Source organism: Mauremys mutica, chromosome 3, assembly GCF_020497125.1.
Source record: "Mauremys mutica isolate MM-2020 ecotype Southern chromosome 3, ASM2049712v1, whole genome shotgun sequence".
Taxonomy (NCBI): domain Eukaryota; kingdom Metazoa; phylum Chordata; order Testudines; family Geoemydidae; genus Mauremys; species Mauremys mutica.
In genome coordinates, this window is record NC_059074.1 from 128,193,337 (window position 1) to 128,219,491 (window position 26,155).

The 26,155-nt window shown below is 40.0% G+C and overlaps 1 protein-coding gene across 15 annotated transcripts in view; it reads right to left on the reverse strand.

The window, feature by feature from the left end:
• The window catches only part of WDR27 (WD repeat domain 27), a 227,850-nt gene that overhangs the window by 63,169 nt on the left and 138,526 nt on the right, over positions 1-26,155 (reverse strand). For 2 of the 15 annotated variants that reach the window (XR_006577767.1, XR_006577766.1), the window contains exons 25-26: positions 22,570-22,622; positions 19,766-19,871 (exon numbers count right to left, since the gene is read on the reverse strand). The exons of 10 other annotated variants lie outside the window; for them this stretch is intronic. The gene's annotated coding sequence lies outside the window, so the exon portion shown is untranslated. Of the gene's footprint in view, positions 1-19,765; positions 19,872-22,569; positions 22,623-23,532; positions 23,763-25,894; positions 26,046-26,155 lie in introns of all 15 variants that reach the window. 3 more of the 15 variants (XR_006577769.1, XR_006577770.1, XR_006577768.1) reach the window with 2 other exon arrangements.

Sequence of the window (26,155 nt, forward strand, 5' to 3'; positions counted from 1 at the left end):
ACAGGTTTCTCTTTTCCTTCCTTTTGTTTAACCCTGTTTACTGCCTGCAGATGATTTTGTTGTTTTGCCTGGGACTCTAACGGGGGATGAGACTCAGCTGGAGGGTTGCGTGCCAGCCCACTGGACAGATGTCCTGTAACACTTGCTAGGGCAGGAGATAATTGGACTGGTGTGCGCTCCCCATGTAGCTCGTACAGGAGGCGCTCTATCATGAACAGATTTGTGACACACCCACGTTCACTTCACATCTAAAATCCAGATTGTAAATTCTTTGGGATAGGAACTATATCTTGTATAAAGCACTTACAAGAAGTGTCTGGGAACAGTTTCCAGACAACTAGAATGAGGACAATGGATTGATTTTAAAGGAAAATTTTGAAGGAAAAAGGTACCACCTCCAAAGCTAGAAGATGAGACTACAATTAAGAGGGACACTCCTAGCATTGTGTTTCTGTTGACTTTTGCCATAACTTCAAGTAATAGAAATAAACAATGAACAGTTAGAAACCATAATATAATCTCCAAACACCTTTGTTAAGACTGATAAGACTGTAAAGACACCAATAATTTCTGCTAAAAAACTATATGAAATATGATAAAAATGTTTGAAAGTCTAGGAATACATAGTAAAAGCTTTGAACAACCTTAACACTGTTGCATGATCCTCCATACTATGTTTTCATATGCACTTGTCACATAACTTTGATTAAAATTTGAAAACATGCATTACTGACTTAATTTAGAAAGACTTTTTAAAAAGGGAAGTATATTATTTGCTCTAGGACACACAAATTGAATATGGCTTAACTGATCTCAAACATCCTCAAGATATTTTCCTCTGACATAAGGCTAAACATGCAAACTTTCATGTAAAAAGGAGGTGGTTTTGTGCAGTTTTCCCGAAATGTGTGCTTGTTACAATATCTAGTTTAGAGGATGGGGGAAGAATTATAACCTCAACTAGGAAGTTGCTACTGCAGCTCCATGATCAAAGTTATGGAAGTATAATTTCACAAGAAATCATTACACAGGACTTAGATTACTACATTCTTGAAGAAGCATGTTAAGGGAAATTGCATTGAATCAAAAGTACTACTAAACTCCACAGTTTATTCTGAATTGATTCTTACAATTTAACTTTAGCTTTTCTTAGATATAATGAAGTATGGTACTTGGCAATAAGTAAGAGCAGAAGCAAATTACTGTTGAGATATAAAACAAATCATCAAGCTACTTAATGACAGAAGAGTATTTCTTTTGAGGCCAAAATGAGAACTTCAAAGCACTCTAAATAAGAAAAAGTCAGGTTACACTACTTATCAGCAATTGGGGCGCTGTTTTTATTGCTTTCACAGATCCATGCTCTTGGAGTCATGTGCTTTTGTCACATGGAATCTGATTGGTTAAAAAATGTTCAGCATAGATCAGCTCTACATGTGCTTGAGTGCTTCTCCTGCCTCTAAAACTTGACAAGCACCACTTAATGAAGCTATGAAGCTGCCATTTCTGAAAGTATTCCTTCTCACAATGCACAGTCAGTGTGTGGAACTCTTTGCCAGAGGATGTTGTGAAGGCCAAGACTATAACAGGGTTCAAAAAAGAACGAAATAAGTTCATTGAGGATAGGTCCATCAATGGCTGTTAGCCAGGATGGGCAGGGATGGTGTCCCTAGCCCAGGGTGGGCAAACTTTTTAGCATAAGGGCCACATCTGGGTATGGAAATTGTATGGCGGGCCATGAATGTGCACAAAATTGGGGGTTGGGGTGCGGGAGGGGCTGAGGGCTCCAGCTGGGGATGTGGGCTCTGGGGATGAGGGGTTGGGGGTCCAGCTCCAGGCTCGGATTGACGGGTTCAGAGAGCGGGAGGGGGATCAGGGCTGGAGCAGGGGATTGGAGCGAGGGAGGGGTCAGGGTTGCAGGCTTCGGGCGGCACTTATCTAAAGTAGCTCCCAGAAGCATTGGCATGTCCCCCGCTCCGGCTCCTATCCAGAGGCGCGGCCAGGCAGCTCTGCGTGCTGCCCTATCTGCAGGCACCACACCTGCATCCCCCATTGGCCACAGTTCCCGGCCAAAGGGAGCTGCAGGGGCTGCGCTTGGGATGGGAGCAGTACGCAAAGCCAGAGGTGGGACATGCCGCTACTTCCAGGAGCCGCGCAGAGCAGGGCAATCCCCCGACCCTTGAGGGCTGGATTAAAACATCTGGAGGGCTGGATGCGGCCCTCGGGCCGTAGTTTGTCCACCCCTGCCCTAGCTTCTGTTTGCCAGAAGCTGGGAATGGGTGACAGGGGATGGATTACTTGATGAATACCCGCTCTGTTCATTCCCTCTGGAGCACCAGGCATTGGCCACTGTTGGAAGGCAGGATACTAGCCTAGATGGTCCCTTGGTCTGACCCAGTATGGCCATTCTTATGCTGTCAATAGGTCACCCAGGTTTCGCATCCATAAAGGAGAATAGTAATAACTGTCTTATAGACCTGTATCTTGGTTTCCTGCGTAGGTCACAGTCTGTGAAAACGCACCTAATCAATTTCCCAAAGGAAACACTTGCACACTGGATCCCGTGCTGTATCTCACTGTCGATTTTTACGTTTTGAGAAAGTTGGCTACTGAGGAGCAGAAGTGCTCAAATGTCTCCAAAGTCTGTCCCTCGATAGTGATTTGTGGTGGGTCATGTAGAAGGCCTGAGGCAGGCTGATGGAGCACTTTTAGAATGTATTTAGAAAAGAAGGACTCCTTTTGAGGGAAGACAGAGTCAGCCCTACCTGTGGCAGAATTAATTAGCTGCTTTCCAGCCTGATGGAATGAGACTAAGGGGATCAGTTGGGCCTCATAGGAAAGGCTGAAAAAGATCAGTCAGGGATGTGGAACCCCAGGGAGCAAGCAGACTCCTGTGGGTTAGCTGAGTCAGGGTCTGCTGGAGGCCAGGTACTCTAGGAGAACCAGCCTGGGCACCAGTGCTCTGTACCAAAGCAGGGAAAGATGCAAGAAACAGAGCCCAGAAGGGGCTGAGAATGGTACTCCAGGGGATCCAGCCTAGGGGCTGAGTACAGGATACTGGAGCAGAGGACAGACTCAAAAGGCAGCCCAGAAAACAGCTGAGAATGGGACCCAAAGGGCCGGCTGAAGAGAAGACCATGAATTGCAGAAGAATTTTTTTTTAACCCTGGAAGGAGTGAAGGTTGTTTGTAACATGGCTGGAGGGCCAACCTATATCTCTAGCACTGATTTGTGTGTTGTATCACAGAATATCAGCATTGGAAGGGACCTTGGGAGGTCATCTATAGTCCAACCCCCTGCTAGATTTTTGCCCTAGTTCCCTAAATGACCCACTCAAGGATTGAACTCACACCCCTGGTTTTAGCAGGCTAATGCTCAAACCACTGAGCTATCCCTCCCCACTTCAGAGAAAGAAACTGACGCAGGCAGCATCAGCAGTGCCATGCTTGAGCAGGGTTGACATTACAGGGCAACCATGTCCTAGGACAAGGTTCTATACATTGGGTTTATAAATCACACAAAGAAAATGAGCAGAACAGACATTACCACCCAGCTATATAAACTAGATTGACACATTCCTTAGGTATGACCACAATATGAACAATGTTGGAGATCTCCATAGTGTCCATATGAAGAGCTGAGTGGATTGTGAGACTGTTACGAACAAATAGCTTTCACTAGCCAGATATTAGATCTACAGTTATTAGCTACAATCTGAATCATCTTCCATGATGAAAGCACATGAGCTTCAATACAAACAGTTGCAAAAGTGTCACTGAGAATCTAATAATTTATATCAGATTGGCTTACTTGTAAAATATATTTAACAATTGATTGTATGATATACTTTTCATTTAAAACTGCTGACATTCAATATCAGGCAAAAAAAAAACCTGTTATTTAACATATTGGGCTATATTCATCCCTGAAGTAACACCACTGAAATTAGTAGAGTTACATAAACAATGAATTTGGCTCACTGTGTGCAATTTTATCTTTGTGGGTTTTTGGAGTTTTCCCCTCATTTTCTATAGTTTTCAGTTCTTTCCAAGCTAAGATTAAGCATAGAGCATTATTTTTCTGCTCTACCAGTGTGCAAGGCTTAGGAATAATAGTAATTAATTAGGAATAATGAGTTGCTTATAAGATAAGCAAGGATGGGGAATAGAATATAACTTTGCTGTGAAACAGTTACAGTCAATACCCACATGACATACCTGTGGAAGACATCACAAGAAAAGAAATGGTGAGCTATCTTGCAATTCATACCCTCCATACTTTCTCCACCACAAACCTTACTACTAACACTACCACCACAGCTATCTTACACACCCCAGACCATACACTTAACTCAGCCTCCATGACCACATCCTTTTTGTTAAGGCATCCGTTCCCAACACTGTTATTTTGGATGCTGAATGTACAGAAACTTACACTTTGAACCAGAAAGCAGTAAAAATAAGTAAAACTATTTGTCACAGCCCTGGTCACGCTCACCCTGCTGGACACTCGCCAGGCTGCTATGCTTGGGTCCCACAACACTAGACCCATATGGTATACGCTTCCCAAGTCTCATTGGGCTCCGGCACGGTCTCTTTCCTTAGGCTCTGTCTGTTACCCCTTCATGGAAATAGGATCTCATGGTCCAGCTGCCCTAGGCCTCCACAACCAGTGATGATCCTTCCCCCACACACACCTCTGTTGCTTTAATACACCCTTTCCCACCGTTCCCATTCATGAGTACTCTGGGTTACAGTTCACCTCTTCAGGGACACATGACAGTGGAAGCAAACAGAAACACCAGGCATTGTGAAAGGTTAAAAAGTCACTGTGGACAGCACAAGACATATAAAGGTCTGAAGAAAACAATAAAACACTGTACGCATTTCCCTACCTAAGTATCCTCTCTTTCAGGTGTTCCTTGAGTTTAAGTCAGAGTCCTTTAGGATGTTCAGGATCCTTCCTTTCTCGCACATGCCTTCTCTCCCTAATCATGGAGTCTCTCTGCCTCTGATCACTGCAATCAGTGCCCGACCGCTCTCTAAAATGCCCTGCAAAAGACCCTCTCTCTTTAACTTCCAATCCCCTTTGTCAGGTAACTCCCTGTTCAGCCTCTTCAGGTGATCAAAGTCCCCCACCAGATGATCTGCTGCTTAGTTACTTCCCGCCTGGAGTTCAGACTTGAAAAACTCATTTGCCCTGGGTAGTAGCATCTTTTTGTCCAAGGATACTTCATTTGAATGGATGATCACAGTTCATCAACCTTTCATTGTTAGTGCTGTGCCAGGTGCAATAATTTCCATTATCTCCTGTACATTTTTACTCCACATGGAGACAAAAGACACCAGAGAATTCAAACTGGAATTTGCAGTCTGACATATACACAGAGAATCCCCAATATCAAACAGGATTCATAAACTGTGCACAGATAGATTCCCCAAATCGTCACAATATGGATAATGTTTGGCAGGAAACATTAAGTTGCATCATCGAAGTTGGAGGCAAACTGATTTTTTTACATCAATACTATATATTTCACAAAATACTCAGAGGTGAGAAAACAAACTTACATTGAACAGTCTTATTTTCCTGGAATGTCATAGCCCATAAAAGGAAAACAGACAGCAAAATGAGATTATAGCTTTCTTAAAATGTATTTCCCCGAAGAGTGTACTGTTTGTATTGCCACATGACAAGTAACACGCTCAGTGTGCAGTACATTGGTTACATGAACAAGAACATTTCCATTAGAAAGGTTCCTCTAAGTTATTTGATTAAGCATTTAAGCAAGCATTAAATTTGACCTAAGACCACCACAATTCTGCTTACAAATACAAAAGAAAATATTTTTAATTCTACACTATAATAACCCTGCAAAATACCAAGAACCAAAATATATGCGATTTAGGGTCCAGTTCTTCAGCCTTGCTCATAACAATGGGAGCTTTTCTTGAATAAGGACTGCAGGATCGGGGACCAATTTTATTCCTAAACCCACGGTCCTATAAAGCACGTGGAGAAACCCTACTGAAATCAATGGGACTTTGTATGACTGCAAGGGTCAATTGTAGGACTGGAGCCTAAATGCCATATTTGCTTCTTCATACCTTTGAGTTTATAGCATCAGATTTGTTTCTAATGCTTTCTTGAGAAAATTAAGAAAACAAGTCAACAGCAGCTTAAACTCCTCCATGAAATAAAAAAATGATCTTATGTGTTTGTCCAGCATCTAACACAATGGGGTCCCAATCCTGATCAGGAGCCTTAGGTACTACTGTAATATAAATGTTTAATACTACTACAACTCATTGTAAGAATTCAATGGAAACTCTGGGTCCAATACTGCTCCCATTGAAGAGGACGGCAACATTTCCACTTACTTCATTCAAAGCAAGTTTAAGCCCTATGGCTCTGATCCTGTAATTGACTGAGTGCAAGAAAACCTTTGCCTATATGTGAACATTAAAAAATAGTGTTTAAAATGATGCATATATAGAAGGATGGAGTTTTAAATAAATGTGTGTGTTTAGAAAGCGATTGCCCCTCCCAAAAAATTTGGGTTTTTTCAACATACATATTGTATAACCCCCTATTTGGAGATATCAACCCACAAGTTCCTGGCCTGAAAAGCAGACTCTAGAGCAAATATTAATAGTCTATTATAATCATTCATAAAACCAATTTCTTGAAGCCAGAGTTTTCATTCTGGTAAAAGCAGTTGGTATTCTGAAGAACAAAAATTACATAGATAATTAAGTATATTATTTTCCTGTTTTTTCCTCAATCATAACTTACATCAGAATTGTGTTTTAATACATCAGTAACATGCTTTTTATTTTTACATTTATTTTCACTTATTAAAACAGAACGCTGACATATTGTAAACAAAAATTGGAGCCAGTGTCTAAAATATATTTGATATTGTTATTTACACTCTAACGTTTCGTGTAGTAATCCAAACCATACACTGGTAGTTGATATGCAAACAACAAAAACGGCATGGGAATCCACAGTTCAGTAAACATAAGCATACTTCCATATGGCTATTACAGCAAAGCAACTTAATTTTTTAAATCATATTTGGTGCAGTATTACTAATACTAATTCCATTGTTCTACTAGTGCAGAATGTCTGTCTCTCCCACCCATCCCCAGTTTCCTCAAGGATCTATAAAAATAAAATGTTTTCAGTTTTGTTGTTCCCTGATATTTTCCCTTTCATCTCTTGTTTTATATAACACCTGATATCAATATTACCCACTCCCTCCTCACTTAAAAAAAAATTTAAAAAGTGGTTTCTGCAAATGAAATCATGACCATGCTTATTTATTACTTGCCAGCATCCCCTCTATGTGCTTTTCTTGTTTAAAAGTTTTTAATTATGATGATTTTATTTGTGTTTTTATGATTTGTGCACTGATGTGCTAGTGCCCTGAGCACCTCCATGGGAGATTTCTTTATATATGAAATTATTTCTGAATTACAAATATTCCCAACACCAAACATTTCATCCATACACATCCATACTCAATTTATTCCTTTCTATATTGACAGACAGATTTTAAACTATCAGCAGCTGTCCCTGAAACATGTACACTTTGCAAATGGTGCAGTTTAAAAAAAAAAAGCTCATATTAATTCACTAACATTAAACTGTACAAAAAGCTTAGGGACTTTATGTAAACAACTCTTTACCTGTCAAAGTATTCTGTATCAGTAAATACAAACAACTGCATCAAAATTCATTCCAAATATAAGAAACTTGGAGTAAGATGATGCCAACAAGCTGGGAACTGCGGCCAATGGGAGCTTCAGGGGCAGCACCTGCAGATAGGGCAGCACACAGAGCTGCCTGGCCACGCCTCCACATAGGAGTCGGAGGGGTGACTTGTCGCTGCTTCTGGAAAGCACCACTGGAAGCCTGCACTTCTGACCCCCTCCAATGCCCCAACCCCCTACCTCAGCCCTGATCCCCCTCCCACCCTCTAAACCCCTTGTTCCAAGCCCAGAGCACCCTCCTGCACCCCAACCCCTCATCCCCAGCCCCACCCCAGAGCTCGCACCCCAAGCCAGAGCCCTTATCCCTCCTGCACCGCAACCCCCAATTTCATGAGCATTCATGGCTCGCCATACAATTTCCATACCCAGATGTGGCCCTCGGGCCAAAAAGTTTGCCCATCCATGATCTACAATCATTCTGTCTGGTTTCATTATCCATACATATTTGTGCCATTCATAAGTGATGAACTTGCCTTTCCAGATGAATGCATACAGCTAAAATATTTGGGTTGTTTGCAAAATGTCATCTAGGCTCTTCACCCGGCTATCTCTGATGGTCACATACAGAAGTCTGTGACATACTACACCTTGGAGGAGTGTCTTGTAACCCCCATATTCCTTGTCTGTATATAACTGTGATATTGCATATAAGCATGGCATGTGAGGTATCAGGGAAAAGGTTATAAACTGCTGAAAGTCACTGTTCTATCTAAATATGCATATCTTTTGTGCATATGAAGTTATGAGATTGTGTTGTATGGCTGTCACTAAAACATGCTATACGTTGGGGAATCAGCCAGATACTAGCTCCCCAGAGACAACAGCAAGGAAAGTAACCAACGCCCGGGCCAGGTGTCAAACAACCAACAGCCAGTGTCCAGCAAGGGAAGAGCTACAATTCAATGACTCACCTGCATAAGGCCACACCAGGAGAATTTCTCAACCTTGCCTGGGGACTCAGCAATGTCAAGCAGACACACCTGGACGTGTGTTCTCCAAGCACATGAACTAAGGGCATAAAACAGAACACAGGGGGCCCATGCTTCACCTTTCTCCTGCCCCATCTATGCTGCAAGCAGCAAGGACACTCAGAGAAGACTGAAGACACCAACTGAGGGGACTGGCCCAGGTTTCAAGGGTGAAACCTGTGTACTATCAAATGCAACATCCAGTGGGGTGAGAAAAACTGCTTAATCTAGATGTTGCTCAGTCTAATAGGGTTGAGAGTTTAGACTGCCTGCTTAGATTTTATTTTATTTTGGTAACTAACTGACTTTTTGCCTAACACTTATAATGACTTAAAATCTATCTTTTGTAGTCAATAAATTTAACTGTTTATCTTTACCAGTGAGTTTGCCTGAAGTGTTTGGTAAGGGTGGTTGCTCAGATTTTCAAAGGCTGGTGTACACATCCACTTTCCATTAATGAAGTGGTGACCCAATTAATAAATTTGCACTGCTCATCTTGAGCACTGCAAGACAGTATATTCCTGAGGTACCAGGCTGGGAGCTGGGGGGATTTGGGTGGTGTCTCTCTCTGTATGATTCATGAGTGGCTCATGCAATCTAGCTGGGTGTGGGGCTCCACATGCTGTTGTGCTGAGTGATAACAGTGCCTGGAGGGGCTTGCTGCTTGTCACCAGCAAAGCATTGTGAGAGACAGCCCCGGCTGGAGAGATAAAGGGGCACCGCGGTCCCACAGTCCCCGGGAATCCCGTCACAAAGTCATTTCCATTGCTGCAAAACTAAATGTGTAAATGTGGAAGGGGAAGTGAAAACAATGATGTTTGAATTATAATGGAAATGACTATAGAAAAGCAAGCGCAGCAAGAACTTTAATCTTTCTAAAATGCTTACAGGGCATTATAATGGTAGTACCTGTCAGGCATTATTTGCATTAATGCATGTAAGGTATATTTCTAGCTTAAACAATCTGAGCATTAATGAAATATGTCAATGTTGAATAAAGTTGTTTAATAACACAGCCAAAAAATTTTGTCTCCTGCTCAGACTTAGAGACGGAGAAGCCTGGAGAAATCATTATTTGTTTATCCCCAAAGGAGCATGATCAGCACAGATCTACAAGTTGGAAGAGACACACTGTGATGGATGCAGACCATAGCTACAGACAGCTATTATTCTTTAATTCTGTCATCTATTTAAGTTTCACATATTCAGGGCTTAATATTTTGTTTGGATGACTTATTGATGTCACAGCAACTGCTCTGCAGATTTTATATATATCTTTCTTTTAAAGTAACCTATAACCCATAAATTATTTTGATCAAATTACTTCAACTACAGCAATATGCAACTGTATGCCTCCATGGGCATTCAGCAAAATGTTAATTTAAAACATTTATTTTTCTTGGGTCCATTCAGCTTTGCCTAGGGATTGCTGATTGCTACTCTGATGTGACATCCTAACACTCACTACACAGATGACCTCACATCAACCAGGGAATCAGTATACACCAGTGGCAGGCAACTTATGGCACGCGTGCCGAAGGCGGCACACAAGCTGATTTTCAGTGGCACTCACACTGCCCGGGTCCTGGCCACCAGTCCAGGAGGGCTCTGCATTTTAATTTAATTTTAAATGAAGATTCTTAAACATTTTTAAAACCTTATTTACTTTACATACAACAATAGTTTAGTTATATATTATAGACTTAGGGTATGTCTACACTATGGGATTATTCCAATTTTACAGAAACCGTTTTTTTAAAACAGATTGTATAAACTCGAGTGCACACGGCCACACTAAGCACATTAATTCAGCGGTGTGCGTCCATGTACCGAGGCTAGCGTCGCTTTCCAGAGCATTGCACTGTGGGTAGCTATCCCATAGCTATCCCATAGTTCCCGCAGTCTCCCCCGACCATTGGAATTCTGGGTTGAGATCCCAATGCATGATGGGGCAAAAACAGTGTCGCGGGTGATTCCGGGTAAATGTCGTCACTCAATCCTTCCTCCGTGAAAGCAACGGCAGACAATCATTTCGCGTCCTTTTTCACCTGGCTTGCCCTGGCAGATGCCATAGCATGGCAACCATGGAGCCTGTTTTGCCTTTTGTCACTGTCACCATATGTGTACTGGATGCTGCTGACAGAGGCAGTACTGCAGTGCTACACAGCAACATTAATTTGCCTTTGCAAGGTAGCAGAGACTATTACCATCCCTATTGCACCGTCTGCCCTTGTAAATTGGCGATGAGATGATGGTTATCAGTCATTTTGCACCGTTTGCATTTGGAAATTGGCAATGACGGTTATCAATCCTTTTGTACCGTCTGCTGCTGTCATGGGTGCTCCTGGCTGGCCTCGCTGAGGTTGGCCGGGGGCGCATGGACAAAAATGGGAATGACTCCCCAGGTCATTCCTTTCTTTATGTTTTGTCTAAAAATAGTGTCAGTCCTGCCTAGAATATGGGGCAAGTGTACTAGAGAACCAGAGAGCACAGCCACTCCCGGTCAGAGCCCCAGAGATCCCACAGAAATGATGAGCTGCATGCCATTCTAGGGGGTGTCCCTGCAACAACCCCACTCATTGCTTCCCTCCCCCCCCAACCCTCCTGGGCTACCATGGCAGTGTCCCCCCATTTGTGTGATGAAGTCATAAAGAATGCAGGAATAAGAAACACTGACTTTTAGTGAGATAAAATGAGGGGTAGGCAGCCTCCATTGCTATGATAGTCCAGGCAGTACAGAATCTTTTCTTTAGACATTAAAGGGGGCGGGGGCTGATGGAGCTCAGCCCCCCAGTTGCTATGATGAGGACAGTTACCAAGCCTTCTGTACCGTCTGCCAGGAATGACTGGAAGTCATTCCCATTTTTACCCAGGCGCCCCCGTCCGACCTCACCGAGGCCAGCCAGGAGCACTCACGGGCTGATGATGATGATGGATAGCAGTCATATTGGACCATCTGCCACCGGGAAGGGGATGCTGGTGTTCAGCGCTGCAGCACCCCGCCTACCAGCAACATGCAGTAGACATAGGGTGACATTGAAAAAAGGCGAGAAATGATTTTTTCCCCTTTTCTTTCGGGGGGGGGGAAGGGTGTAAATTGACGACATACACCCTGAAACACCCGGGAAAATGTTTTTGACCCTTTGGGCATTTGGAACTCAGCCAAGAATGCAAACGCTTTTCAGAGACTGTGGGATAGCTGGAGTCCTCAGTACCCCCCACCTCCCTCCATGAGTGTCCATTTGATTCTTTGGCTTTCCGTTACGCTTCTCACGCAGCACTGTGCTGAGTCCCTGCTGTGGCCTCTGTCTATCATAGCCTAGAGATTTTTTCAAATGCTTTGTCATTTCGTCTTCTGTAACGGAGCTCTGATAGAACAGATTTGTCTCCCCATACAGCGATCAGATCCAGTATCTCCCATATGGTCCATGCTGGAGCTCTTTTTGGATTTGGGACTGCATCGCCACCCGTGCTGATCAGAGCTCCACGCTGGGCAAACAGGAAATGAAATTCAAAAGTTCGCGGGGCTTTTCCTGTCTACCTGGCCAGTGCATCTGAGTTCAGATTGCTTTCCAGAGAGGTCACAATGGTGCACTGTGGGATACCGCCCGGAGGCCAATACCGTTGATTTGCAGCCACACTAACCCTAATCCGACATGGCAATATCGACTTCAGCGCTACTCCTCTCGTCGAGGAGGAGTACAGAAATCGGTTTAAAGAGCCCTTTATATTGATATAAAGGGCCTCATTGTGTGGACGGGTGCAGGGTTAAATCAGTTTAATGCTGCTAAATTCGGTTTAAACGCGTAGTGTAGACCAGGCCTTATAGAAAGAGACTTTCTAAAAAATTTAAAATGTATTACTGGCACGCGAAACCTTAAATTAGAGTGAATAAATGAAGACTTGGCACACCACTGCTAAAAGGTTGCCGACCCCTGGTCTACAGCATGAAGCCAATCTATAAAGGAGAGCCGGAGAAGTGAGGTTTTTAGCTATATGCTGCGGTTTCACAAAGTCTGTAACACTTTTTTAATCACAGAAAAGTTCATTAGCCCAGCAGATCCACGTGTAGGGGAGTTACTATTTAAAACAAAACAAAAAACAAAAAAACCCCACCCTCTTATTTTGTTGCACAGGCCCCAAGAGAACTCAGAGGAAAATAATCTGTTCAAATGTGTAAACAGACATAATGGGCCCAATTCATGGCCATGTTCTAGCCACTTTGTGGCACTCCAGTGTCAGAAGAAGTAATAAACTGGCTGGATCTGGCCGCCAAGAAACATCCTTGTGTAGGTGCTTGGAATTTGACTAAGGTGTGGGTAAGCTTCCAGTGGCGCTTACCTCTCTTTCTCTTCTCTTCTTCAGGTTTTCCCCACTTTCTTTCAGCAAGGAGGGCTTCTCTCTCTGTCTCTACCCAACGCATTCTCATCTGCATGCTTCTCCATATTGCTTTCTCTCCTATGTTACCATCTCTCATTGCTGACCCTCGCCATTCCACTGCCAGAGTGTCATGCCAGATCTAGCTACCTGTGTCCTAACCTCTTATGGTATCAGGTCATACATGGGATCTAGGTATGGAAAGATGTTTACTCAGCTCTATCGCCAGGAAACAATTAGGACTAAATTAACTTCTCATCTGGCAATGAGATGTCATAATACATGTAAAAAACACCAGTAGAACACTGACTTATTGTAGTGGCCTGTAAGCTTTCACTACAGTGGTATGTCAGATAGTGTGTTTTTATTTAGGGAACTATACTAATTTAATGTTTTAAAAATACATGTTCCCAGAATGGCACTATGAGGAACACTCTCCCCACTCCCCATTTAAAAGTAGCACCAGCTAGAACACAGCAATGCCATGGTTATAATGAGAACAACTACACAGGAGTGCTGTTAGCAAGAAGTTAAAGGTATAGAAAATAGAACTTTTGTATTATTGACATTCTAGAATTCCCTTAGGCAGATGCTTTTGCCATAGAGCATCCTGCGCTTCATATACAGAAACAGAAACTGGAATGGAACTGCATCTTCAATGAGTTTTCCAAACCAGAGTTGAGAAGCAGCTGTATTTTCCCTGCATACCAGGAACTTTCCTCACATTTAAAATGTTAATTGACTGAATTTCAACAAGTTCATTTTCAGATATTCGACTGCATCCTACTTTCCCACCTTCCCAAACTTTAACAGTTTCAAGCTGAGATAAATACTCTTGCTGAATAGAAACATTTTATTATAAAGCCATCTAACCACTTCTGAATGTGGTTGGAAATACTAATGATATTTGGCATTACTTGCTGCACTTTCATTTGGCACTGTTAGTTAGAACTGAAGCTTTCTTCAAAATATGATGACAAATACTTGGATTTTAAAAATAGTTATCTAACGAATGAACTCTTTGACTGGTGTGTTCATAAGGAAAGTGTACCAACCCACAATTAGTGTACTAAACCACAATAATCTGCATTGAAAATTGAAAAGGAAAAGTTTATTCTCTTCCAAAGACTTATATAAATACGAACAGTGCCATCCTAGAAAGTCATTGCCCTGCTATGTGGCAAAGTCTGAGTCAAGACTACATTCAGTGACTCCATGGGTCAAAAGAAACCAAGGGCATCTTTAATCAAGCAAAATTCCCAAAGACTTCTCAACCCCACAGCAGAACGTTGCCCCACAGTTGCAAAGTCAATACGGTGAGGGCTGTCTACCTTGCTCTTGGAGAACCTCTGCTGCCCTGTCTATTAACCTATATTCCAGCATGCCTCATTCAGCATGCAGACTGGAAGGTGAAAAGTGAACGAAACTGGTGTTCAACATTTATTTTTATCTTTACTTTTCAATGTTAGGCCCTGGAGTGGGGTAGTCACCCCACTCCTGCCCGGAGGGGTTAAAAGCAGCCCTGGAGAGGGCTGTGGTTGGGGAAAGGCTGATTGGGGAAGCAGCCACAGCTGAGGCCATGTCCCAATCAGGCCACAGCTGGCCCTATAAAAGAGCTGTGAGTCAGGTGCTCAAGAGACAGATGCTCTCTCTAGTTTCATGAGAGAGAAGGGCCTGGCTGCCTAGGAAGCTGAGGAGGGTACCTAGGGTGGGGCAGTGCTGGGGAAGGGTTGGGGAGCTCCAACCTAGCAAAGCCCAGGCTGCAGGCCAAGCTAAGGGCCCACAAAAGGGTACTAGGGCTGCAGAGGGGCAGCCCGGATACAGGCAGAGGCAGCTGATTCAACCCCCCCTTGCTGATGATGAGTGGCTTACAAACTGCAGTCTGCCCCAAGGAGCCAGGCTAGATGATGACTGGCAGTAACCACTGAGGCAAGGTGGGGCTAGGGGGTTATGGATTCCCCTAGGTGGGGAGACTGAGATTAGGGGTTACTGCTGGGGGCAGAACCCTGATTGAGAAGGGCACTGGGGTCCGGAAGGGACATGGGGGCCAGCGGCAGGCGAGACACGAGCCTGCAGAGGGTGCTCTGGGCTGGAAGAGCTAATTCCTGATACAACCAGCAGGAGGTGCTGAATCAGTGAGTCAACTGCCCTGCCACAGGCCCCCATTTAATTTAACTGCACACCAACATATGAGGCACACGTGTCAAGGACCCCGACTCACTTTCTTCACAAATATCCCACTTTGGAAATGAAGGAGGTAGGGATCTAATGCATGTATATGTAGTATTTTTATTTAAATCTTCCTCATTTGACAAAGTCAAAATAGATTTTCACTGAGTCAATTAAAGGCACATCTGCAACCTAAGGACTATGTGCCTGCCAAATTTCAAGCATCTACCACACACTGCTGAGGTACTTGAGCTGTTCAAGATAAGCCAAAAACAAGCAAACTAAACAAACAGTAAAGCAGCTCTTTTCACTCACTTTCTACTTGAAAGTGGCTGAACATATCTTTTTTAATTTGGAAAGAAAGACACCACTTTGGATAAGACTAGATCTGGAAAATTTTAGCCTAAAGGGCGAAAGTTTGAGAAATTAATACATGACCAACACATTTGAAAATGGAAACTGTCGATGTTAATGATCCGGCTCTAATAACGGTCTACAACATTATATTTTGACTGATTATTTACCACTTTGGTTTCTCAAACCCATCTCTATCTGCTATGGTGGTGTTGGCATTTTATAAAAACAGACACAAAACTAGACAATGCACAATGGACTCATGTAGTATGATCCAGACCACTGGAAGGAGTAAAATGGCTGTTTTCATACAGTTTTATCATGGGTGGAATTCATCCAGTAGATCTTCTCTAACATGTTAAGAAAAATTTGCTAATATAAACGACTAAGAATGACTAAGTATACTGGCTGACTGAGAAAGACATGGAAGTGATTGTAGCCACTATTAGCAGTAATGCTAATGTTTTACATAAACAAATGTAAGCTATCAATGGAGACAGTCATCTTAAGCAATCAACCAACAAAAATGGAATTCTGATACAACAGTAAGGTAATCAAACAGATTCAATCCCATACTAAACAAATATAACTCTAAATGCTTGGTCTCCTTTAACAGTTCAATGTACCTGTTCCCCTCAGACCTCAAGGTCTGGAAGAAATGTGTGGTTTGGCAGTATAGAGCAGTGGATGAGTGCAAATGTATACAGTATTACAAAGAACAGCTTTATGATTTATTTTAAAAGCATGTAAATATACTACTCAAAAAAGGAATTTATCTAATCAAAAAGATGATGCACAGAGATGGGAGTTCAGCCATTCTGATTTCTCAGTGGTTCAACACATTCCAGGAACAATACCTGCCTTTGTCAAACCATATAGCTGTATATAAGTAGTTTTAACAATGAAATAACAGAAGCTAAGTTAACTAAAAATGCCTTAAAAATGTGATTATAACTCAGGAAACAATTACTCAGCCCTTCATCCTAGCTCCTTAGACTTGTAAACTCTCCCCAGTTCATAACATCTCTCCTCTCCAAGCCCAGCCAGTTCCCCTTTTGAAAATTTTCTAAATGCTTCTAACACCAAAACTAATTAACAGCTTTACTTCTAAGTTTCCTAAAAATTCCATCTTTATCTCAAGTAGTATTGCAAGTTTGATGTGCTACAAATTTTTTTAAACATAATAAAAGGATGCAACCCACACTAAATTCAAGTCTCTGTGCAACTTTAACTATGGTGTTTCTACCAACACCTCAACGTTCATGCATCATTTTTAAGTACTAGTCTATCACAAGATTCAAAATGAAAAACAAACATTTCCTTGGAGATGTGTATAATTTCCCTTGATTGCATATCTTTTTGTCCTCTATTTTTAAAAGGTATTCTAATCCTTCATGCATACAATTAAAATAATATAATTCCAATGACAACTGCAAATCCTTAAGTTTTCATGATCTCTTCTAAACCAGCTTGCCATCCAATGTATAGCATTCTGCTAACCCAAAATAAATGATTTTCAACATTGCCTTTTATATTCTCTTCTTTGGCACCTCTTCTTTGGTATCACTGTATATTAAAACTCCTAAAATAACTCAATGGAACAGGCAGTGGTTACAGAATTGGGAGCTTCAAGACTATTAATATTTTTCACTTCTGCAATAAGGCACTATGACAGGCCAGGTAGCCACAGTGGGTACCAGCCTATTATTCAGCTTATTTACAAGAGTAGATGAAGAAATAAACAAATCTCTTGCCTCTTTAAGGTTCCTCCATCCAAAGCACCTATGTAAAAAAGCCTCTCTTCCCTAGTCCAAATCTGGAATTATAGATGAAATTGGTTTTCTTCAGCTGAGAAGTTACTCTCACTCTTTCAGAGTAAGAGAGCAGCTTCTTATCTTCTCGGCTCCACCATGCTTTCTAGTTTACGTTCCCTATTGGAGGAGGTCAGAATTGTTAGCATTACTGGGGAATTCCCTACTTCATTGCAGGCAGTCATGTGGGTCTTTCTATTGCACAACAACTTCACCTCTTTATTCAAGTGTTGACTGTAAAAACAGTACAGTACCATCAAGAGTTAATGACGTCCCTGCTTTAAAATAAAGCTGTTTTTAAGGACTCCTGTCAGATCTGAAATTTTCTTACATATCTGTTTGTCCATGCAGTAACTTGCTGTCCCACTGGAAAGGAATAGATAACACTTTTTTGTTGCTGTTTGGCATTGATTCATTATTATACTTTGGTGTGTTATACACATCAAATCCCTCAACTGCAGAAAGTGTGAAAGCGTGGGATCATTCAGATGCAATATGCTGGAGCTCAAGAATGTCTTATTTCTAGATTCTTCCTGTCTCATTTTCCCCACAACCTGAAAGTTTATTTTACTATTGAGTAATCTACCTTCCTCTAAGGAAAACATTTGCAGATCAGAGCAAAGTCAACAGTCTTAAATGAGACAGAATATCTTCAATATTTTCAAGAGGAAAGGATACTCTATTAAAATACATTTATATATCTCCTGCTTAATTACATATGAGATTTATTCTATGCAGAGATCTTTATCACAGGTTTTTATCTATGCAGACCTCATTGGAATAATGAAACAATGAACTTAAATTAATTGAGGGATACTATTAACATTTTTACAATAACTTTTAAAGAGCTATCTTTCAGAATCTAAGAGCAACAAGCTGTACAAGCACGGGATAATACTCAAGATACTTAAAACAGTTAAGATACTACTCAAGATAGTTAGGTCCAAAGCAGACTGTGAAGAGTTACAAAGGGAACTCACAAATCTGGGAGAATGGGCAACAAAATGGCAGATGAAATTCAATGTTGATAAATGTAAAGTAATGCACACTGGAAAACATATTATATATATATAGTACCCATACTATACTAATTTAGTACCCATCATTTTATATATATCATCCAACTATACATATAAAATGATGGGTACTAAATTAGTTGTTACTACTCAAAAAAGAGATCTTGGAGTCATTGTGGATAGTTCTTTGAAACATCCACTCCGTGTGCAGTGGCAGTCAAAAAAGCAAACAATGTTAGGAATCATTAAGAAAAGGATAGATAATAAGACAGAAAATATCATATTGCCTATATATAAATCCCTGGTACGCCCACATCTTAAATACTGTGTGCAGAAGTCATCGCCCCATCTCAGAAAAGATATATTGGAATTAGAAAAGGTACAGAAAAGGGCAAAAAAAATGATCAGGGGTATGGAACAGTTTCTGTATGAGGAGAGATTAATAAGACTGGGAGTTTTCAGCTTGGAAAAGACAACTAAGGGGGGATATGATAGAGGTCTATAAAATCATTACTGGAAAGTAAATAAGGAAGTGTTGTTTACTCCTTCTCATAACACAAGAACTAGGGGTCACCAAATGAAATTAATAGGCAATATTTCTTCACACAATGTACCACCAAGCTGTGGAACTCTTTGTCAGAGGATGTTGTGAAGGCCAAGACTATAACAGGGTTCAAAAAAGAGCTAGATAAATTCACAGAGGATAGGTCCATCAATGGCTATTTTACAGGATGGTCAGGGATGGTGTCCCTAGCCTCTGGTTGTCACAGACTGGGAGTGGGTGCCAGGGAATGGATCACTTGGTGATTGCCTGTTCTGTTCATTCCCTCTGGGGTACATGGCATTGGCCACTGTCGGTAGACAGGATACTGGGCTAGATGGACCTTTGGTCTGATCCAGTATGGCCGTTCTTATGTACTGCTACATAATGCTTGCTAAGTAAGTGGGGAAATTAGGTAAGCCAGCCAAGCTAGCAGCTTTCCAGTGGAGAGTGTATCATATTCTGCAATGCAAACAAAACATTTTGAAGTTGAGTCATTTGTAGACAGAATTTGTTCCAGTCTTCAACTATAAAGATAATTTGGATCCAAAATTTGGAACAAGCACGTACTTAGAGGGGGGGAAATACTTCAGTTGACTGAACTATTGTAACATATCTAAATACATACAAAATTGATGGAAGACTCTCAAAAGTTTCATTTAAGAGAACATCAAATTTTCACATAACTGCAATTTATTAATTGTCTCTGGATTCATGTGTGCTTTATAAGAAAAAAAGCAATAGTTCATACTTCACATTAAAAAACCACAGACACTGCATCAGAGAGGCCAAAGGAGGCTGGAAATCCCCATGAATTTATTATGGGAGACAGAACTGAGCTGTCCTTCATTTTCTCTCTTTAAAAAAAAAAAAAAGAAAAAAAAGGCTGAAACTTGACAGATACTTAACTAAAGCAGACAGTACAGCCTACTGGAAAAATATATTAGCACTTAAACAACACCACATTTGTTCTGATATCAGCCAATCTGCAAATGGTAACTGAGACTTGTGGGCATTTTCCCCCCAACTAAAATATGTTTTTGCAATATGTTTTCACCTTGGCTATTAGGCCATGGTCTTAGTAAAGAGAAATTTATAAATTTTATATGAAGTTGAAAAGGTAATAGCAAGAAATATTAGCTCTACTTTAAAAGCACCAAAAGGAATTAGTTACATGCCCCAGATATAACAAAATGTTGCCAGACCTAACCTATCATTTGGTTTAGAGTACAATTTATTGGAAATTCTCAAGTCCCTTCTAACATGTATCTATGGAATCCTAACAGAAACTTGTTCAGGTGAAAGAATAATATTTAATGTCATACTCCCCCAAAGTTTATATGATCTATAGTCCCATTTTATACCATCACTTAGAACACAGTCCTGTGATTTCTTTATTTTTCAAATATTTCACTAAGCTATTTCTTGCATTTGGTATTTTACATTTACACATAGACATATTAGGAAAGTTAGCCAAAATCTGATCATTAAAATCTCACAGAACTTTCTCAAGATCAGGGTTCTTACATACACACTCTCCTGTCTACATTCAAATTTGGTTAATTACATTCTGATTATGCTATTCTATATAGGCTTTTATACTGTGCTCATCACCACAGTGTCTGATCACTTAATTGAGGCACTAACATTCCTGAACTCCAGCTTTATATTCTCTGTGTGTGTGTGTGTGTTTATGCAGCATTTTGAGATATTTGAGACTGAAAAGTACTACTCACATACATGCAAGATTGATACAATAAAATTAACATTCAGATACTTTCGTGATGGGGTCACACAACTAGATACATTATAAAATAATATAACACATGAAACAATATCTTTAAATACTTGAAAAATTAGTTCATGCTGTACAGAAAAAGAAAAGAATATGAAGTGAACATTGAATATGACATTTACAGCATTCCAATGGCAGTGATTTCTGATGGGTTATTTCTCAAACTGTCTGTCATACAAGTTTACTTTTGTTTTGTGTAGACTTTATGAAGAAAATTCAGTGCACTAACTGCCTTTACTTTTTTTACCCTGAAGTGTTTAAGTATGGAAGAAGTTAGTTATATTAGGTGTTGTAGATGGAACTAGAGGGCCATCTAGTCCTAATACCTGTTTTACAGACATTTGATTAGTATTACCATAGGAAATTTCCAACACATTAGTTTCATTTTTCAACTAAGATACTCTACTTCCACTGGCTACCTATCACTTTTGGTGGCCATGAATAGGTGGGAGCATAATCTTATGGGGATGTTTGGGGAAAATACTTAATAGCAAAGTGCTTGGATTAGAAATGCATCTAGTCTGGTGAGCTCTTTTCTAAGATGTATTGGTTTCCAAAATGTCTGTGATCTCTGGCCTGATCACCATGCATAGTAGAACTCTGCCATAGTTTTAAAAAGATTATGTGCTTTCTTTCTGAGTAACTACAAAAATGTGTGTTTAGTGAGGTATGCAAAATTAACAGATTGATTTCCACAAGGCAACTGCCTCCACAAACAGACAGTAATAGCATTACACCAAAAAGTTATGATCAGTCAATAGGTCTGTTTTGATATAATGCTTATAATGTAATATTGCTGGAAGATTTTGGGTGGAAGTTCTGTCAGATCCCACAAATGGAATTTTTCCTTTCTAGCTTGTTCATACAGTTTCAGTTGGACTCAGATTATTTTCTCGTTTACTCTTAATCTCAGTCCAAGTAGTTTTTCTAATTTACTTCACAAGCCAGAATGACTACGTGTCATAAATTTTGAAGGACGTTGCTTAATTTGTGCCTTTTGTCCCAACTTGTATCTAATAAGGAATACTCAAACATTTGATCAGATACAAAATTTGTTTTCAAGGCATAGTACAAAGGATTATATGCTGCGATAGACATGTATGATTTATAAAACTCTGTGGCATGGAGTACCTTAACCTATTTTCCTTATATTTTTATACAATTGTTCTATATTTATTTTAAATGAAGCTGTTCCTCCTAATAAAAGTATATCTATTGACTAGTTAGTAAAGGCTATAAAGTATATAGTGCCCAATACTCAGTTCAAACACACAACTAAGGACAATGGGCCAGATTTACAAAGATATTTATATGTCTAAAGATGCAGATAGGCACCTAGTGAGATTTCCACATCTGCATCTTTAGGCATATAAATACCTTTGTAAATCTGGCCCAATGACATTAATGTGTGTGTATATATAAGAATTAGATAATAATAATAATAATAATAATGTGAGTTTTATCCAAGCAAGGACTGAATAAGGATGTAATCACTGGGTCCATTATGAATATAGTCTGAATCCTTTCATTTTAATGAAATTCTGAATGTTCTCAATCCATTCTTTTCTAGATTCTTTTCAGGGGAGAGGGATAGCTCAGTGGTTTGAGCATTGGCCTGCTAAACCCAGAGTTGTGAGTTCAATCCTTGAGAAGGCCACTTAGGGATCTGGGGCAAAACATTGGTCCTGCTAGTGAAGGCAAGGGGCTGGACTCAATGACCTTTCAAGGTCCCTTCCAGTTCTAGGGGATTGGTATATTACCTTTTTTAATGGCTGAGGTTGTTGATCTCACAGTGATCATCCCTAAAAGAATGCTAAACATTAAAGAATTACTGTCATTTAGACAAACATATAGAAGTGCACAATATATTGCAGTGTACATTTAATTACAAATGACAAGTTATTGGATATCCAATTTTGTTGCTGATCATTCCATTCTCATCTGAAGTTGAAACAGGAATACCTAACACATCAGGCTATACTATTATTATATCATCTGCACTAAGGTCGAGCCTTAAAGGCCCAACCAGGATCAGGAAACCCATTGTGGTAGGCAAAGTACAAGCAGGTAGTAATTGACAATATTATCAATGTGAAAAAATTACCAATAAAGGGATTCTCATGTCTCAGCAAAGTTGGCCATATGGTATGATAATACACACTTTGAAGACCTCGGTTATTACGAAACAGCTGTAGAAAACATTTCCCTCAAATTTCTACTGAACACCTTCTCAGCAAGACTATATATGGTAGTAAAGGAATTAATTAAGCTGGGTCCATACTGTACTATCAAATTTATAAATAACATATGAATTTGAAAGCTAGAACACGGTATCTTTGTCACAAGTTAATGGGAGTTTCCCCTAACTAAGGAGTATAAGAGCAAGTCTTCTTTCTTAAAACAAAATTCAATTTTTAAATAGGTTAAATATTAAAGACAACAGTGACCAATAGAAGTTAGCACCAAAAAAGCACTGATGAAATTATGCTGTTAATCCTTCCTGGGGAGGTCAAGGCCATTTAGAAGTAAATGTTTAAATACATCCACTTTTCATACAGTTTTAAATGAATGGGAGAATCAGGTTAGAGAAACAGGTTGTCAAAAAAGTCTCTACTACAATATAACCAATTTAGAACAAAACTATGATTTACATAAGAGAAACTGAATACATACAAGCGTGTTTAAAAAAACATTTTAAAAGAAAAACAAAAAACCAAACTAACCAATGTCCTTCTTTAATTTTTTCCCAACTTCTCCAGATACAGGACTTCTGAACAAGCTATTCATTCAATTTCAAAGGTACAAAGAAGATCCCAAAGCTAATGTGTGATCCAAACCCACTCAAACTTCATCCAGGGTGTAAAATTTGCAAGTATGTGATGAAGTGTCCAAAGGAAGAAGAAAAACGGTTCCTCCGTTCTGCATCACTTATCAAACCAAGAAGCTAAACAAACTTAAATTAGAAAAATCAGTTCTAAACAAAGAAAAGACATATACTAGGCGATGGGGATTTAAATGAGAGATTATGGAAAATATTGGACTTTATCCACCATAGGGTATAGGGTGAGTGTGTTAACATTGTTCCAAATATTGGCAGTCCCAAACAAACCCTAGTACAAGTTACAGCAACCTCAGTTCTGCTCTAACTTTTGCTATCAGATATTGGCCTTCAGAGGATCACTCTACTGGCCAGGAGCATTGGAACACATTGTACTTTGGTCCGAACTCAACCCCCATCCCAGAATGCCCCTTCCTGCTAGGGAAGGGGATAGATTTGGCTGACAGAACTAGTACTTCATCTACACTAGAGGAATCCTTAGGAGCTACCTTAAGCAGTGTAAGGTCTAAAACTGATCTAATTCCTGAGGCTTGGCTTTATTAAGATAGAAACAAACAATAAAAGGTCTGGGCAATGCTATAGTACTTGCCTCACAAACTACTCCACCCACATGCTAGATCCTCTCACTGTAAACAGCCACTCCAACCCTCCCTTTATCCAGCTGCAACGTATTTTCCAGCAAGATCATCACCTTGATGAGAATTTCTCTCCCTAATGGAACAACACACAAGACCCCGAATATTGGCTAACTGCTTGGATCAAAAGGGGTAACAGTATATTTGAGTATATTTGAGATAAACATGAGTAACAGCATCATGTAAATATGTTTTATGAACACTAATATGCCCAGTATCAGAGGGGTAGCCGTGTTAGTCTGGATCTGTAAAAGCAGCAAAGAATCCTGTGGCACCTTATAGACTAACAGAGGTTTTGCAGCATGAGCTTTCGTGGGTGAATACCCACTTGCATCCGACGAAGTGGGTATTCACCCACGAAAGCTCATGCTGCAAAACGTCTGTTAGTCTATAAGGTGCCACAGGATTCTTTGCTAATATGCCCAGTTTGCCTAAACAAAATTAATGCATTATCTGCCACTCTGGAACTTGGGTGGTGAGAAACTGTTAGCAAACTAGTTCATATTTTAACATTAAGTGAATGTTGCTGAAAATAACTGCTCATCTGATGCAAAATGTATTTTCCAGATAAGTAAAATATGCTCAGTGTTTCTTGGCAATAGCTCACTAGAGCCTAATCCACAACTTCCTGTCTATGTAGTCAAAATCTCAAAGGAATATGGCCTCACTGTACCAGCTGGATTTAAGCTTTATCTTCAGATACTGTACCTCAGTATTTACATTTGAGTGTTTTGTTTGGAAAGAACGCTGCAGATTACAAAGCATTACAAAAATTTGACTCCTTTGATCTTGTAGACCAAAAGTTTTAAATGGTCAAAGTGAAGACCAGATCTTCTGTTTGTAAAACAGTAATTTGCGAGAGACCCGCAGTTGTCGCATCTTAGTCAAATTTATCATATATTTAAATATAAAATATGTATATATTATGTATATATACACACACATTCCATCTCAAATCTAGGACATGATTTTTGACCATGTTATGCATCTTCAAGTGATAATGTAAATATTACAGTAAGCTAAATTTAGTTTTCTTCTGTTTTCCCATACATATAATAATTCTAACTGTACATTTTCCCCCAACTCCTCATTACTAATATGTTTTTATAAAAAATACAAGACTATTTGTTTTACCAATGGCTCTCACAAAAAAGCTGCACACTAAAGCCATCATTTTAACTTAGGCAACTTAGTGTATACATTTTTTTAGAAACTTTTAATCAATCCTATCTCCCAAACTTAGATTGAGATCCTTTACATTTTCAAAATGTGTCTATACATTGCAAAACTTTTCCATGGTTGACTAGCAAGAATATTAACATGTTGAATTCACTACTTTTTTCTGATGCAGAACCACTTAGAAACACTAAAGCCCAGGTCATGTTCTTCATTATGCGTATACAGAAAAATGGAGTAATTCCATTGAAATTAATGTTGTTACTTAGGCATAATGGTGGTTTAACAACAGTCTGGCCCTAATTACTTAGAATATTTTAATCACATGAATTCTATTAATATAACCATATGCTTTCTATACTGTATAGCCATACACTAATATTTTTCTTAAGTTAAGTGTGTAAAAAAGGTCCAACTAATAGTAGAGACTCATACCTCATTTACTTCATGGTCATCTTCACTACATACCCTTTCATCATCTTTACTGATTCTGATTCTCCTTGTTGTGGCACAATCTGTCAACATTCTTTTAAAGTGCCAATTGCATAAGCATGTTTGCACTTCAGAGATAACATACCAGGCAGCACTGGAAGCAAAATTTGCCTAACTTAGATGTTTGAGGTATCAGTGAAGTGCATGATTATTTTTAAAGTTTGATTCAATCTGGAATATGATTAATGAAAAATATGCTGGATT